General features: G+C 40.3%; 1 long non-coding RNA gene across 2 annotated transcripts in view; it reads left to right on the plus strand.

Moving 5' to 3' along the window:
- Positions 1-6,316: 6,316 nt before the first annotated feature.
- LOC138752369 (uncharacterized) overlaps positions 6,317-13,626 on the plus strand; it is a 36,824-nt gene continuing 29,514 nt past the window's right edge. For both annotated transcript variants that reach the window (XR_011350565.1, XR_011350566.1), the window contains exons 1-2: positions 6,317-6,420; positions 11,650-11,728. This is a non-coding gene — a long non-coding RNA (uncharacterized lncRNA). The remainder of the gene's footprint in view (positions 6,421-11,649; positions 11,729-13,626) is intronic.

Genomic DNA, 13,626 nt, shown 5'->3' on the forward strand with positions numbered 1-13,626 from the left:
CCTTTGATGTACATTATTTGAGGGTATGTGTTGCTCGTGTGTAATTATTTCTTCTATTAGGCCAAAACCATAACAACCAAAGAACAGAAATATCTTTTGTTCAATGTGTTGTAATGTTGGTTATTCAAAGGTTAGATCATGTGAGTGTGGATATCGAGTGTGGGAAAAGAATTCAAATGGATCCTCCTTAAGTCTCTGAGATGTACAGAATTCACATTCAGCAGGAAGTACATGAAACTATGAAATGTTTGTCAGATTGTGCTCCCCTTCTTTTTCAAACATAGCCACCAGGGGTAACCCAACTCCAAGGCCAGTAATGCACAATGGACGAGGAGCAACACAGACATCCATCTCTGGAATTTTTTTTCCTGTACTCTTTGAGCCAAATTAAATCCAGGAGCCAATGCAAATGTGCCTCTTGTAACATGAACTGCCAGAGGCTGTTATTTCTTCACGCTGCAGGTGGGTTTAGTGATTTTTGAATCACTGGCAAGCCTGAATCAAATTTTTCAGCTACCATCAAGGGAGGTCTGAGACTAGAAAATCATATTTAAATAATTGTACAAGTATTTTGCCACAGGTGTTACAGCATTGTCCTAAAGTGTACAAGGTGCAGATATCGTCATATAAACTCTCTCCTTGAAGTAGTTTCATTTATAAAATGCAAATCCAAGAGCAAGAAAAAGAAACTGACGTCGGTTCTGTCCCATTCCACCAATTTTTGGAATGCTCTCTTAAAAGCGCTGAGGTTATACTGCTATTTGTTTATTCAAATACCATCACCTTTTTTTTAAGTCATTGCACCATCAGATCAATTTGAATTTGTTTAGTCCAGGCTAATCTCATTATTACTGGGGTGAAGTACATTTAAGGAAGAAAAAGGTTATGCACTGTAAAAATTAATGTTATTTGGGAGACGTTATTTAAAGTTATAAACTACTTTGTGAAAAGTATATAAAATGTTCTGTTGAAAAGATCTGAATAATTATTAATAAGCATCTGCCTATTAAGAGGTGCTACCCTTGTACTATAGAATGCCAACTGAAAAGAATAAGCGTAATTGTGCTCATGTTCTGACTTTAACTGGTGGTGTGCATCCCACCCACCACCCCCCCCCCCACCACTGGAAGGAATGGGTTGGAGGAAAGTAATAGAAAAATAAAAACCATCTTTGTTCAGAAATGAGATTGCAGCTGTGTAACTGGAGCACACAATCATAAATCAGAATGTCAAATCTGAAACACATGATCTTTGCAAGTTCTCCATGTGTGCTATAATGTGATTACAGCCTGGTTACTATTATGATTTAAAGCAACATCCTTCATGCTAGAAACAAAACGTGGAATGTGAGCACCCCAGGGGACAGTACAATAAGTTGAAAATTTGGCCCCTTACAGTTATAAGGAGATTTCACAGTACCTCTTGTGGCTGTGTAGCAGGTGTGCCAGTGGAAGAGGCTGAAACTTGGGTAACCCCAGAAGAAAATAAGGGGCAAATTAGCCAATGGACATATGATGTCATTCTTTACTTCTTTCCAAAGAGTCCATTTTTGTCTTTTATGGTATCCGAATGCATGAATAAAATAGGCTGAGGTCAACCTAGGCTTGATCTACCAGACAAATAGATGCCTCAGATGGCATTGTCATTGACCTCCTTGCAAATTAAAATTCCATTAAGTAAATCTGCAAAAAATTTTAAACATGTCATGTTAGTCAAAATGGACATTTAATCCCAGAAATACATATGCAGGCCCTATTGCCTCAAGTTATTAAAAGTTCTGAATGCAGCTGCATTCATTCAGCAGTTCAATTCATCTTAAAATGGGCTTCACTCCAAAAAAAATGGAGTTAAGTAATAGAAATAAAATGTGATAGTAAGATTTTTTTTTAGTGGGACAATGTTTAAAACCTTTTTACTTTGGAAGTAATTAACAATAGATATCTGTGAATTGATTTTGAAATTATTCTCTAATTGCTCATGCTTTGCTTCACTGTAGTCCTGTCGACACTTCCACAATTTAATCAATAAGAATCTATTTTACACTTCAATTTACAAAAGAAATGTGTTATTTCTGCATTAGTTTTCATTCAGAAAAACTATTTTGCACTCACCATTGGAGGAAAATGTTAGCATCAAGCCATGTGGTTTCAGTAACACTTATAACATAACATAACATAACATAACAATTACAGCACGGAAACAGGCCATTAGGCCCTTCTAGTCCACACCGAACCAAACACTCCTCTCTAGTCCCACCTACCTGCACAATGACCATAACCCTCCACCTTCTTCTCATCCATATACCTGTCCAGCTTTTTCTTAAATAATAAAATTGAATCTGCCGCCACTATTTCTCCCGGAAGCTCATTCCACACCGCTACCACTCTCTGAGTAAAGAAGTTCCCCCTCATGTTAACTCTAAACCTCTGCCCCTTAACTCTTAACTCATGTCCTCTTGTTTCAATCTCTCCTACTCTTAACGGAAATAGTCTATCCACATCCACTCTGTCTATCCCTTTCATAATCTTAAATACCTCTTATCAAATCCCCTCTCAACCTTCTACGCTCCAAAGAATAAAGACCTGTACTCTAGATGCTTAAACCCAGGTAACATTCTGGTAAACCTTCTCTGCACTCTCTCCACTCTGTTTATATCCTTCCTATAATTAGTCGACCAGAACTGCACACAGAACTCTAAATTAGGCCGCACCAACGCCTTATACAATCTCAACATCACTTCCCAACTCCTATATTCCATGCAATGATTGATAAAGGCCAGCATACTAAAAGCCTTCTTCACCACCCTATTCACATGAGTTTCTACCTTCAGGGAACGATGTACCGTTACTCCTAAATCCTTCTGCTCTTCTGTATTCATCAATGCTCTCCCATTTACTACGTATGTCCTGTTCTGATTCTTCTTACCAAAATGAAGCACCTCACACTTATCAGCATTAAATTCCATCTGCCATTTTTCAGCCCACTTTTCTAAGCAGCCCAAATCCCTCTGCAATCCTTGAAAACCTTCTTCATTATCCACTATTCCACCTATCTTAGTATCGTCTGCATATTTACTAATCCAATTCACCACCCCATCATCTAGATCATTAATGTATATAACGAACAACAATGGGCCCAATACAGATCCCTGAGGCACACCACTGGTCACCGGCCTCCAACCTATAATGCAAATTTATTTTAAAATCTATGTACACTGTAACATCACTTTTTCTTTTTTTTTGTGTTCTTCTATTTTTTATTTATTTTTCTGCTTTTCTCTCTTTTATTTCTTGCTTTAAGTTATAGAGGTGGGGGGGGGGTGGGAAGAAAATGTCACTGAGATGAACATTTGTATATATTGTATTGACATGGTTCACGGTGAAGTATTAAATAGAAAAATTTTTTTTTAAACTGATCTTATCCATATACACAAAATAATCTCAGCCAGAGTTCGGTACATTACAATTGCAGTTCATAACTGAAATTTAAAATGGCTTTTAATGTTGTCATACTGTATTGCAAATGGGAATACCAGCTCTAGGATGTAAAACATCATCACACATTCTAAAATCACCTGCTATCCAATTGCTATAATTGTCAAGCATCATTCAACACACTTTATAAAGGATACTTCACACACAAATTATTTTTTTTTACCTTTCTTCGTGAGCAGTTCAGAGAGGGAAAGGTGAGGAGAGAGAGAGAGAACAAGTACGTAAGAACAAAGAATGAGAAAAGATGTAAGTGAGGATGGTTGGCAGATTTGTAATTCAGGAATGCTGATACATTCGAGTGTTCTTGCTATTTCATTTGTCTTTTTATCTTTCTCCACATCGCCCATTGTCTTGGCAGTAATAAAATAATGGCCATCCATCTGCCACCTCAACTTGTAATAATGATGGCCATCCATCCGCCACCTCAACTTGTAATAATGATGGCCATCCATCTGCCACCTCAACTTATAATAATGGCCATTCATCTGCCACCTCAACTTGTAATAATGATGGCCATCCATCTGCCACCTCAACTTGTAATAATGATGGCCATCCATCTGCCACCTCAACTTGTAATAATGATGGTCATCCATATGCCACCTCAACTTGTAATAATGATGGCCATCCATCTGCCACCTCAACTTGTAATAATGATGGCCATCTATATGCCAGCTCAACTTGTAATAATAATGGCCATTCATCTGCCACCTCAACGTAATAATGATGGCCATCCATCTGCCACCTCAACTTGTAATAATGATGGCCATCCATCTGCCACCTCAACTTGTAATAATGATGGCCATCCATCTGCCACCTCAACTTGTAATAATGATGGCCATCCATCTGCCACCTCAACTTGTAATAATGATGGCCATCCATCTGCCACCTCAACTTGTAATAATGATGGCCATCCATCTGCCACCTCAACTTGTAATAATGATGGCCATCCATCTGCCACCTCAACTTGTAATAATGAAGGCCATCCATCTGCCACCTCAACTTGTAATAATGATGGCCATCTATATGCCACCTCAACTTGTAATAATGATGGCCATCCATCTGCCACCTCAACTTGTAATAATGATGGCCATTCATCTGCCACCTCAACTTGTAATAATGATGGCCATCCATCTGCCACCTCAACTTGTAATAATGATGGCCATCCATCTGCCACCTCAACTTGTAATAATGATGGCCATCTATATGCCACCTCAACTTGTAATAATGATGGCCATCCATCTGCCACCTCACCTTGTAATAATGATGGCCATCCATCTGCCACCTCAACTTGTAATAATGATGGCCATCTATATGCCACCTCAACTTGTAATAATGATGGCCATCCATCTGCCACCTCAACTTGTAATAATGATGGCCATCCATCTGCCACCTCAACTTGTAATAATGATGGCCATCCATCTGCCACCTCAACTTGTAATAATGATGGCCATCCATCTGCCACCTCAACTTGTAATAATGATGGCCATCCATCTGCCACCTCAACTTGTAATAATGATGGCCATCCATCTGCCACCTCAACTTGTAATAATGATGGCCATCCATCTGCCACCTCAACTTGTAATAATGATGGCCATCTATATGCCACCTCAACTTGTAATAATGATGGCCATCCATCTGCCACCTTAACTTGTAATAATGATGGCCATCCATCTGCCACCTCAACTTGTAATAATGATGGCCATCCATCTGCCACCTCAACTTGTAATAATGATGGCCATCCATCCGCCACCTCAACTTGTAATAATGATGGCCATCCATCTGCCACCTCAACTTATAATAATGGCCATTCATCTGCCACCTCAACTTGTAATAATGATGGCCATCCATCTGCCACCTCAACTTGTAATAATGATGGCCATCCATCTGCCACCTCAACTTGTAATAATGATGGTCATCCATATGCCACCTCAACTTGTAATAATGATGGCCATCCATCTGCCACCTCAACTTGTAATAATGATGGCCATCTATATGCCAGCTCAACTTGTAATAATGATGGCCATCCATCTGCCACCTCAACTTGTAATAATGATGGCCATCCATCTGCCACCTCAACTTGTAATAATGATGGCCATCCATCTGCCACCTCAACTTGTAATAATGAAGGCCATCCATCTGCCACCTCAACTTGTAACAATGATGGCCATCTATATGCCACCTCAACTTGTAATAATGATGGCCATCCATCTGCCACCTCAACTTGTAATAATGATGGCCATCCATCTGCCACCTCAACTTGTAATAATGATGGCCATCCATCTGCCACCTCAACTTGTAATAATGATGGCCATCCTTCTGCCACCTCAACTTGTAATAATGATGGCCATCCATCTGCCACCTCAACTTGTAATAATGATGGCCATCCATCTGCCACCTCAACTTGTAATAATGATGGCCATCCATCTGCCACCTCAACTTGTAATAATGATGGCCATCCTTCTGCCACCTCAACTTGTAATAATGATGGCCATCCATCTGCCACCTCAACTTGTAATAATGATGGCCATCCATCTGCCACCTCAACTTGTAATAATGATGGCCATCCATCTGCCACCTCAACTTTTTCTTGCATGTGTGCCCCACCTATTTTCTGCACTCTGCAGGTGTGGTGGGATTGCTTGTATGAACGTTGGATGGAATATCTTCCGAACTTTCCGCTTACTTGGCAAGAGTATGCCCGCCATGCAGTAACACCGTGCAGCAAGCGAGTTGTATCGATCTTTCAGGAGGCGCTCGCCTCGAGCGGCCCCCTGATTGGCCGCGGGCGCCGGCCAGCTGACCGTGCGCGTGGGTAAACTCGTCAGCAGCACCTTTCCCCTCCTCAGTCGTCTTGAACGGCGTTGGGGGGGATTCCCGAGGGAAGTCGAAGGGCCGGCAGCGGTGATTTGCTTAGTGACCCGTTCTGGTGAGCACGGCTGCTACATTCTTGTCTTTTCATTCAAACAACCCGGACCCACAGACTTGATGGAGGATTCTGGGCCGAAACGCCCACCCTTCTCGCCCAGCGCACAGAAGGGCTGCAGAAACCCGGCGGGTCCCGCAGCTTCCCTTGGGGAGCGTTTCGGGCCCGAGCCCCTTCCTGACGAAGGGGGCTGCATGACCTGTTGGGTTTCTTCCAGCACATTAACCTCAGCAGCTGCCGATTTTCTTGTTTAACCTTTTCTCCCATTGATGCTGCTGGGGTTCCTCCAGCGGCGTTCACTGCTGACGTCTGGAAAAAATGCATTGGAAGTAGATAGGAACATTGGAGGTAGTCCCAGGGAGATTCACAGGACATGAACTCAAGAGAGCCTGGCAGTTTGCATCGACTGTACAGTGTCGAGTTCAGAAGAATGAGGGATGACCTTATTGAAACATATGAGTTCCTGGTGGGAAAATCTTGAATGAATGGACAAAATGAGAGATTAGTCAATTAAAGCTCGTGTCTAAATTTTATTTTCTGAGGGTGATGAAACTCTGGAATTCTTTGCCACTGATGCAAATGATGTACTATATTTAAGATCAATATTTGAAATATTAAAGGCTGTTGGGAAATGTCACAGAAGTTTGACGCCTGCCTCGATCAGTCATGATTATTCTGAATGGTGTGACAGATTTGAAGGGGTGGTGGCCTTAATTTCTTTTGTTCTTGTACTATTCTTTGGATATGACTTAAAATGATACTTGGTTCATGCTGGTCCACAACAGAGTAATTTTATCGGTCCTCTCACCATTTCCATCACCATTTTCCTAATTAAGGTATTGCAAGAGGACTTTTTTATTTTGATACTTGCCATGAAAATTCCAAGTGTAGCAATTCTCAATGTGGAAACAAAAATAATGCTGGAATTAAAAATACTGGAGACCCTTGAGTCAGGCAGCATATGTGGAAGGAGAAACACCAAGTCTTAACCAACAAAGGTCTTTGACTTGAAACCTTAACACAGTTTTAATGTCTGCAGATGCTGCCAAACCTCCTGAATGTTCCAGTACTTTCTCATTTCTCATTTAAAACATAAAGCTATTTAATAAAGATATCAGATGAATCCTACACCGGATTCTTATTGGAAAGAGTTGTAAAGTATTTCAAATGAGAAGTCATTTCAGAAGGCAGAACATCCTTAATTTTGTGCGTTATGAAAATTGCAACAAATATTTCTTGTCACTCTATTTATAATTTTATTTGGTATTACTTCTGTGGATGTTTTGCATGTAAATAAAATAAAAATTGCAATTTGTGTCTCTTGTTTTAAATGGGTTAATGAATCTGATGGGTGTGGTTTAACTCCTAATATCTGCATGAATTTGAGTCTATTGTCATTCAAATACAAAACTAGTGCAGATAATTGAAAGTCCTTCAAACAACATGGCTTTCCCTCTACCACTATCAACTGGGTCCTCACCTGCATATCCTCCATGCCCTGCATATCTGCCCTGTCCTTCTCCACATGCAACAAAGACCAGATTCCCTTTCTCTTCACCTACCACCACACCAGCCTCCATGTCTAAAGTATCTGCCATTTCTGCAACTTACCATGTGATCCCACATCCCCTTTTTGCCTTCATCAGAGACCACTCCCTCCTTGACTCTCTCTCCCACTTCTCCCTGCCCACTAATAGTCCACTTACCCCTGTGACCACAGGAGATGCTCCACTGGCACCCAAACTTCCTCCCTCTTCACCATTCGGGGCCTCAAACAATCCTTCCAAGTGAAGCAACATTTTACTTATGAATCTGCAGGAGTCATTTACTGCTCAGTGCTCCTGTTGTGGCCTCCTCTATATTGGAGATTCTGGGTGCAGACTAGGAGATTGCTTTGTTGAGCAACTCAGCACTGTCCACTACAATAATGTGGATCTGCCAGTGACCACTCATTTCAATTTCCCATCCCATTCCCTTGCCGACATGTCTGTTCATGGTCCCATGCACTGCCAGAGTGTTACCACCCAAAAACTGGAGAAACAACACCTCATCTTCTGTCTGGTCAACACGCAAAAACTGGAGAAACAACACCTCATCTTCTGTCTGGTCAACATGCAAAAAGTGGAGAAACAACACCTCATTTTCTGTCTGGTCAACACGCAAAAACTGGAGGAACAACACCTTATCTTCCATTGGGCATCCTCCATCCTCCATCCGGACAGCATTATCATTGGCTTTGCCTGTTCCTGTTAAACAACCTCTTCCCCCTGTTGCCTTTCTCCCTATCTGTCTCCTTTCACAGATCCAAAATCAATTCTCACCTATCATATCCATTTAATACCTTTGTTGGTCTGGACTCCTCTCTCAGCTGACCTTCAGTCTTTTTATTCTTGTGGCTTCCTTTTCTTAATCCTTGAAGAAGGGATCAGGCCTGAAAAGTCCGTACCTTCTATGGATGCAGCAAGAATGGCTGAGTTCCTCCAGTATTTCTGTGTGTTGCTCAAGAAAGGGAGTAGAGGTAATCCAGGAAATTATAGACCAGTTAGCCTTGCTTCAGTGGTGGGTAAGCTGTTGGACAGGATGTGCAAGTACTTGGAGGGTTATAATCTGATTAGGGAGAGTCATCATAGCTTTGCCAGGGGAAGGTTGTGTCTCACAAATCCGTGAATTCTTTGAGGATGCAACAAAGCACATTGATCAATGCAGAGCAGTGGATGTAATACATATGGATTTTGGTAAGGTATGCAAGGCTCATTCAGAGAGTAAGGAGGTCTAGAATCCCAGGAGATCTTTATGGATACAGAATTAGCTTGCCCATAGAAGGCAGAGGTGGTTATAGATGGTTCATGAAGGTCAGTGACCAATGGTGTTCCACAGGAATATGGGACCCTTCCTCTGTGATTTTTATAAATGACCTGGATGAGGAAGTGGAAGGGTGGGTTAGTAAGTTTAAAGATGACACAAAGGTTGGTGGTGGTGTGAGTTGCCAGAGGTAACAGAGGCACATTGATAGGATGCAGAGCTGGGCTGAGAAGTGGAAGATGGAATTTAACCCAGAAAAGTGGTTCATTTTCATTGGTCAAATTTGGAGGCAGAATACAATGTTAACGCAAGGACTATTAGTAGTGTGGAAAACTCAGAGATCTTGGGATTCGTGTCTATATGACACTCAAAGCTGCTAAACAGGTTGATGTTGTTTAAAAAGATGCATGGTTTCATTAACTGGAGATCAAATTCAAGTGCTGTGAAGTATGTTGGAGCGATATCAGACCCCACGTGGAATTTTGTGTTCAGTTCTGGTCACCTCACTGCAAGAAGGATATGGATGCTATAGAGAGATTGCAGAGGAGATCTAAGGATGCTGCCTGGATTAGAGAGCTTGCCTTGTGAGGACAGTTGGATGAACTTGATCTTTTCTCCTTGGAGCGATGGAGGATGAGGGATGACCTGATAGAGGTGCATAAGATGATGAGAGGCATTGATCATGTGGATAGCAAGAGGCTTTTTCCTCAAGCTAAAATGCTAACATGAGGGGGCATAGTTTTCATTTGCTTGGACGGGGTGATGTAAGAGATAAGTTTATTACACAGAGTGATGGGTGCATGGAATGCCTTGCCGGGAATGGTTGTGGATGTAGGTACAATAGGATTTTTAAAGAGACAATTAGATAGGTACATGGAACTGAAAAGAATGGAGGGTTATGTAATAGGGAAATTCTTGGTTCATTTCTTAGAGTAGGTTAGTAGTTTGGCACACCATTGTAGGGTGATGGGCCTGTACTGTGCTGTAGATTTCTTGAATTCTAAAATTAAAACTTGCTTTAGAATGGACCAGCCCTAAATTATTTTGGCATTTTTATTCACTGTATCATGAAAAATATGTAAATGCATGCTTTCCCCACACAGTTATATGTATCAAGGTGTCCAATGTTGTAAAGAAAATTACTAAAATGGTACAAAGTTTTATATCTGTCTTTAATGCTTTGATTGTTAATTAAGGTGCAATTGTGGCAGTTCCATGAAATTTGGGAGAAGTTGAAGGTGTGTCACAATTTAGTGAAATTAACACTCTGAGGCCTAGGACTCAACACCCCACTGTGTAATTGGGTCATGGATTTCCTCACCTCCAGAGCATGATCAGTGAGGATTGGTAAGAACGTCTCCTCCACAATCTCTATCAGTACTGGAGCACCACATGGCTGCATTCTCTACTCACTTTATACCTACAAGTGTGTGGCTTGCTACGACAATAAAATCATCAACAAATTTGCTCACGATACCACAGTAGTGGGTTTTATAAAGAGAGGTGATGAGTTTGCATACAGGAGGGAGATTGAAAACTTGACTGAATGGTACACCAACAACAACTTTGCACTTAATGTCACTAAAACTTCAGGAAGGGAAAGCCAAAGGTATATAATCCAGTGATCATGGGGGATTAGAGGTAGAGAAGGTAAGCAAATTTAAGTTCTTGGGAGTTACTATCTTGAAGGATCTGTATTGGACCCAACGTACTAATGGCATCATGAAGAAAGCACATCAGTGCCTCTACTTCCTCAGAGTTTGTGGAGGTTTGGTATGACACCAGAGACCCTGGCAATTTTTTTTCAGATTTGTGTTGGAAAGTCTGCTGACTGGCTGCATCATGGTCTGGTATGGCGATACAAATACCCCTGAGCGTAAAGCCCTCCAAATGGTAGTGGACACAGCTCAGGACATTACAGGCAAAACCCTCCCCACTATCAAGGACATTTATAGGGAACACAGCCATCTAGGAGCAGCAGCAGCAATCATCAAGGATCCACACCACCCAATACATACTTTGTTCAAGCTGCTGCCACAAGACTCACACTACCAAGTTGAGGAACAGCTGCTACCCCTCCACCATCAGACTCTTCAACAACAAACTCAGTCAGGGACTCATTTATTTTTTATTCTCTCTGTATTGCACAGTCAGTTTGTTTACATTCATTATCTGTTTACAGTTCTTTATTTACATGCACACACTGTGTACAGTTTATTTCTGCACTAGCAATAAGTGGTAATTCTGCCTGGCCTGCATAAAAAAGAATCTTAGGTTTGTATGTGATGCCATGTATGCACTCCGACAATAAATCTGAATCTGAATTTATTATTGTGAACCTTCAAGCAGCTTGTGATTCAGCACTTGTGAATCTGTTGCATATTATTGTTTGTTTCTAAAATCACGATAAAGTTCATTCATGCATCCTAGAACTTGTGGCTCCAGTGATGCCCCAGGACATCGTACAGATTGTATCTACCACCTGTGTACTGATGCCACTTTTGATCAGGTCAGTTTGTGATTTAACTGCTGGCAATTGTTAAAACAAAAATGCCATTTGTATGAAGAGTTTGCTAAAATGTGCTGTGCTAGGGAGATACTGGCATTTCTTCCTTTTATTTCAGCTCTTTATTAATACTTAATAAATCAGGTTTCTCCATTATTTTCCTGAACTGCCTACCTTAGTTATTTAAATCATGGTAAACAATGCCAATGGAGATTAGCTTGGTAAATTTCTAATCGCCATTAGAGGTAGTCATTTATGAACAGATATTGTATTAATAAAATAGATTTTTTCAAATCTCAAAATATCTTCTACAAATTGAATGGGCACAGAATGAGTACAGATTTAAATTAATACTTTTAGTATTGACAGTAAATTTCATTGGAAATTTTAGTATTGACAGTAAATTTCATTGGAAATTTTCAAAAGGCAATTGAACATGTACTTGAGTATAACTAGTTTGCTGAATTATGGGATTGAATTAGAAAACTTCCAAAAAAACTAATAGAAATGAGTGAGGCTGAATGTCCTCCTTTTCAGTTGACAAAATCTGATTCTGCTACATTTTAAAAGCTCAAGGAATTTTCTCTCTCCCCAGATGCATTTAAACCTTTCTGGCGTTGCTCATTTCATAATGAAGGATGAGCTGAGTATGGTCCTGGTATGATGCTAGAACTTGAAATTTGGCCACTTATCAATTCTGAAGGCACTAGTTCTGTCCACAATCATTTCCCTACCCATTAAAGCAGAGTAGAAACTAGTTTTGTGCAAAATCCTGGGTATCCCAGCAGCATATCAATTGTTACCTCTTGGGCACAGAACACTACAAAATTGTTGCATCTTGTACGTGCAGTATGAAATAGTTGCAGTCTGTCAGGGGATATTACTTTTCAAACCGAATTGCTTTAATTAATCACTGTTTAAACAGCTGGATATAGCACATACTTGTTCCAGATTTCAGCATGTTTTTCTGCACAAGATTTTAGTAGGACTCAGCAAAACAATATCTCTTCGTAGAATCCACGGGTTTTGTTTCTTTAAGGTTTACTCTAGGAGTTTGTTAGCTTCAAAAACAGAACAATGTTAAAGAAGTCAAAAGGTCTATTATGTTTTGCCACTTTGATTTTAAAAAAATCAAACAGAATTGTTTTAAATTAGTGTGAAAATATTCTAAATATTCTACTCTTTGACCTGTTTGAATTTGACTTGGGCATTTTCACCTGAAAATTTCGAGTGTTCATGATGATGCCAAGATTTTGCACCAGGATTTCTGCCAGAAAATGAAGGCTTAAGCCTGGTGAACAGTCTCTTTACTACAAATTTTTTTTTGTAGATATGTTATTTTTAAAATGGTACAACTGAACCCAGCGATGCTGCAAGATTGTAAACAAGATCCAATAAAAAGCAATAAGCAGCAGACTTCAACAAAACAAGGCATTTTTGTTATGAGAAAAGGAACTTTTAAAATTGTTACTGTTTAAAGTTCAGTCTTTTCATGAAAGTAGTAAAATCCTTGTTCACCTTTTGTATCTTAATCTCATCAAAATGGATGAATAGTTATTCATTATTTTAATACAGTGACTTTGGGAGAGGCATTCCTGATGCAGTATGTTTCCGATTATCCGAAACGTTTGGGACTGGACATATATCGTTTAACTGCATTTTCCGGATAAGCAGCCCAGTTTAAGCCGCAGAATACTTGTATCGGCCATCGCCGATCCCGACGCTTCCTCAATGCCATTGCCGAACCTGCCCAGAAGACTGAGGTCCCCACTCTGATCTCAGCCCAGTAGCATCAGCATAAAACAACAACAAAGAACAAGGGAAGATTTTTTTTAAAATTTTAGCATGAAATAAAGTTTAATTCTTACCTTGAGTACACGAGAGCTCCATTGGATTCAAAA

The sequence above is a fragment of the Narcine bancroftii genome, chromosome 2 (genome assembly GCF_036971445.1).
Source record: "Narcine bancroftii isolate sNarBan1 chromosome 2, sNarBan1.hap1, whole genome shotgun sequence".
NCBI lineage: Eukaryota > Metazoa > Chordata > Chondrichthyes > Torpediniformes > Narcinidae > Narcine > Narcine bancroftii.